We start from the raw sequence: 5,144 nt of genomic DNA, 5'->3' as shown, positions 1-5,144 counted from the left end.
ACGCAAATAATAGTTATAAATAAAAGAGTAAGGTTGAGAGAAATTTGCACAGATGATTTTTATACTGGTTCGGATCTTACCAATCCTACGTCCAGTCGCTTATCTCAAANCAAGATAAACAGTTCACTAAGCACAAAACAATTACAAATTACAATCACAAAGAAACAATTTGTAAGAGTTTAGAAACCATCTCTCTTGATACCACAAGAGATGAACCTGCACCTCCTTTGAGTATTCATAAAGGATGAAACACCTCCTCCAAATACTTCACGAAGGATGAAACACCTCCTCCGAATACTTCACGAAGGATGATCCTCTTCCAAACACCTCCTTAGACGCACCAAGGATGAATCGATTATTTCCTCTGTCACTGTAGCAGCACTTCACCAGCTCCACAGACAAGAGTTTCACAAGTCGAACAAGAACACACACTTCTCAAGAGTTTCTGAGTTCTTACGCACAAGGGAAGAGTTGCTTTTGATGGTTAAAGAGAGCCTATTTATAGACTCAACCAAATACTCTTCCGGCCATTTAACATTTTTAATCGATTAATATTAGTGTTAATCGATTAAAATGAGTACAACGGCTAGTTTTTCAAATCTGAAACCTCCAATGGTCACTTTGAATCGATTAAAATATTTTAATCGATTAGCTAATAGATTAAAATGAATTTTAATCTATTAAAACAACAAAAGTTGAGTTTTCAGCTTTTACTTGTTTTAATCGATTAATACTAGTTTTAATGGATTAAAATAGTGCGATTTTGACTCTTAACACTAATTACAATGTATGAAAGTATATGAAATCAAAACCAATGAAAATCTAAGTCCTAAACAATAAACTACAATTATTACAAAAGCTTTTCATAACAAAAATAAGTCTTCAAAGGATCTTCATGAATCTTGATATATCTTGACTTGATTTGGGCATCATCAAAACTTCATCCTCATCATTTTGCTAACAAGTAGTCCTTATGGATGATAAAGAGGAGTGAGAGAGTGGTGTTCCCTCCCATAAGGTCACTCAACATGAAGTTCTTTTGAAAAAAAAAAACTTTAGAAAATATTCTTCATGTAGAGAAACCTTCATACCTCCTCATGTGTCAAGGAACACTCACATGCATTTTTAGTGAGTCCAAGTGATGGCAACCCCTGTAGGGACTTCCCATCCAAAGAAGCATCAACTACAACTAAGACTAAAGAAAGGGAAGTAGAATAACAGATTTCGAAAACTCTTTCCTTATCTAAAGTCTCAGATAGATTCTCTAATCCATTTACATTGTTTGTAGGATACAAATAAAAGGTGGGAAATCATGCCTATACTTCCTAGGAAGATTACCAAGCTAAGGAGAACAAAGGAGGCAAAGAAGGATGGAATTTATGTGCCTTATGGTTTGAAGACAGCAGCTTGTGCTCAGCCACCATCACCCTTCGCTTAGCCAACCAATTCAGCACATGATCCATGTGAAAATACAGCAGTCGTGGCTTCCTCTCTTTGAAGCACATTCTTCATGCTTCCCACGTGAAACATACAACTTCCACTGGCCATTTTCATTAGCACATGTTGAAATGTAATTCACGTAGCTTCTCCTACACACATCACAACACTTCTTCTCCTATAAAAGAAGAGCTCCACCATTTGTAAGAACAACTTGAATGACATAAGGAATTGCTGCTAAAATTAGCCTAGCACCTTTGCTTCGAGTTCACTGACTAGTGCTGATTTAGCACCATCACCCTCTAGCTTCCTTCCCCCTTGGAAGGCCGTCTGAGTTAGAGATTCTACCTACACACCATAGCCAAACACATTCACGCATTTCATAGAACACCTGGTGTGCACCTGCGTCTTCATTCATTCATTCATTCCGCTGCATCACTTTGAGTCATGGAGTCGTTTCTTCTTGAAGATAGAAGCTGCTTTTATCACCAAGACTTATACTTTGTCTCCTTCTATTAAAAAGCTTTTGAAAGAATTTGATGATATGTTTCCAAGGAAGACCTCTTTGGACTTCCAACTTTGAGAGGAATAGAGCATCAAATTAAGTTTGTACTTAGGGAAACTTTTCCTAATAGGCCTACCAATAGGACAAATCCCGAAGAGACAAAAGAGATAAAGTTAGAAGTCCCACACTTACTAGACAAGGGTTGGGTTCAAAAGAGCTTAAGCCCATGTGTTATGCCTCTGTTGTTGGTGCTAAAGAAAGATGGGAAATGGTGCATGTGCTATGAATGTAGGGCCATCAACAACATCACAATAAAGTTATACATTTTATCCCTAGACTTGATTATATGTTAGATGAATTGCATATGGCACAAATATTTTCCAAAATTCATCTTAAGAGTGGTTATCAGCAAATAAGAATCAAAGAGGGTGATGAGTGGAGAACTGCTTTTAAGAATAAATTTGGCCTATATTAGTGGCTAGTGATGCCTTTTGGTCTTACTAATGCTCCAAGCACTTTCTTGAGACTTATGAATCATGTCTTAAGGGATTACATTGGGAAATTTGTTGTAGTTTATTTTGATGACATTTTGGTGTATAGTCAAAGTTTGCAAGAATATGAAAAGCGTTTAAGGGTTGTCCTATCAATTCTTAGGGTCGATCAATTATTTGTAAACATTGACAAATGCAACTTTTGTGTAGATAATGTCATCTTTCTTGGTTTTGTTGTCAATAAAAAATGGGTTCATGTTGACCCTGAGAAAATAAAGGTCATCAAAGATTGACCCACCCCAAAGAGTGTAAGAAAAGTTAAGAGCTTTCATGGTTTAGCAATATTATATAGGAGATTTGTTCCAAACTTCTCTAGTCTTACTTCGCCAATAAATGAGTTGGTGAAAAAGAATGTTGCATTTCATTTGGGAGAAAAACAACAAAAATCCTTTGATCTTTTCAAAGAGGAGCTTACCTAAGCACTCATTTTAGCCTTGCCAAATTTTGATAAAACTTTTAAATTAGAATGTGACGCTTCGAGCTTAGGCATATGTGCTATGTTATTACAAGAAGGTCACTCCATTGCTTATTTTTGTCAAAAAATTCATAGGGTTACTTGTAATTACCCACCTAAGACAAAGAACTCTATGCTTTTGTGAGGGCTCTTCAAACTTGAGAGCATTACCTTGTTTTCAAGGATTTCATCATTCATAGTAGAGCTGTCAAAATGGGTAACCCGGCCTGACCCAACCTAGCCCACCACGGGTTGGTCACTTAGTGAGCTAACCCAACTCGGGTCATTTATTAGCGAGCCAGAAAAATTTGAACCCGGCCCGACCCACCACGGGTTAGTGGGTAAACGGATTGGCTCACTGGCTCACTTAATTGCAAATTTTTTTATATAAAAAAATTACAAATTTTCTATAATTCAAATCTAAACAAATTCCACTCCCAGCATGGTTGTTTAATTAGTTCTGAAAATAGGAAACTTAAATAATTTTTTCAAGCAAAAAAAGAATAATAAATATATTTTTATAAAATTAAAATTAAATTTTAATAAAATAAAATTAGGTAGGTGGGTTGGTGGGCCAACCCAACCCACCACGGGTTTGACCTGCATGCGTCGGGTTGTAATCTGACCTGCATAAAAAAAAATACAATTTTTTCAAACCCAACCTGCCTCGAAACCGTGGTGGGTCGGGTTGGTCCATGGGTTGTGACCCATTTTGGCAGCTCTAATTCATAGTAATCGTGAATCACTAAAGTATTTGAAGAGTCAATACAAGTTACAAAAGAGGCATGCCAAATGGTTGGAATTTCTAGAACAATTTTCCTATGTTATCAAATACAAGAAAAGAAAATCTAACATTGTGGCAGATGCTTTATGAAGAAGAAACAATTTGTTAGCCACCTTAGGAGCTCAAATTCTTGGCTTTGATAACACAACCGAATTGTATGCTCAAGATCATGTCCCCTATTTATGAAGATTGTTTGCATAAGTCCCAAGGAGGTTTTTATGTGATAAATGGTTACCTTTTTAAAGAAAGAAAAATTTTTATACCTGAAGGATCACATAGAAAACTCATTGTCAAAGAAATGCATGAGGGGGGATTAATAGGGCATTTTGGGGTATACAAGACCCTAGGTATGCTAAAAGAAAAATTCTTTTGGCCTCACATGAGAAAAGATCTCCAAAGACATTGCTATAGATGCATTATTTGTTTAGAATCCAAGTCTAGAGCAATGTCTTATGGACTCTACACTCCCTTATTGCTTCAACCCCTTAGAAGGAGATTAGTATGGATTTTGTCTTAGGACTCCCAAAGACTACAGGGGGTTTTGATTCTAATTTGGTGGTAGTGGATCATTTTAGTAAAATGGCTCATTTTGTACCATGCCACAAAATAAATTATGCAAGAAATATTGCTAAATTATTCTTTAAAGATGTGGTAAGACTTCATGGGCTACCTTGCACTATCATTTCAGATAGAAACACTACATTTCTTAGTCACTTTTGGAAGATCTTATGGTCTTAACTAGGGACTAAGCTATCTTTTTCTACTATTTGTCATCCCCAAATGGATGGACAAACTGAAGTAGTAAATATATCTTTATCCACATTGTTGAGATTAGTCTTCAATGGAAACCATAAATCTTGGGATGAGTATCTTCCTCATGTGGAGTTTCAATATAATAGAGTAGTTCATAGGACTACTAAAATCTCTCCTTTTGAAGTTGTCTATGGTTTTAATCCCCTTACACCAATGGATTTAATACCTATTCCTCCTTCATTTGACTTTGTTCATTAAGAAGGGGAATGTAAGTCCAAATTTATAAAAGAACTACATGAGAGGATTAGAAATTAAATTCAACAACAAAATGAGAGATACGCCAAATATAACAATAAGGGGGAAGAAAGAAATAATCTTCAATGAAGGAGACTTAATTTGGCTTCATCTTATAAATGAAAGATTTCCAATTCAAAGGAAGTCCAAACTAAGTCCTAAAGGAGATAGTCTTTTTAAGGTCCTTAGGAAGGTCAATTATAATGCTTATCAATTAGACCTTCCTCATGAGTATGGTGTTCATTCTACATTTAATGTGGCTAACCTTCGACCTTTTGCAAGGGATTTGACTAGCGATGAAGACTCTATGGATTTGAGGACAAATCCTTCTCAAGGAGGGGGAGGGGAGATGACGACTTGGGCCTA

This window comes from Vigna radiata, chromosome 7 (assembly GCF_000741045.1).
Source record: "Vigna radiata var. radiata cultivar VC1973A chromosome 7, Vradiata_ver6, whole genome shotgun sequence".
Classification (NCBI taxonomy): domain Eukaryota; kingdom Viridiplantae; phylum Streptophyta; class Magnoliopsida; order Fabales; family Fabaceae; genus Vigna; species Vigna radiata.
This window is presented reverse-complemented; position numbering follows the sequence as displayed.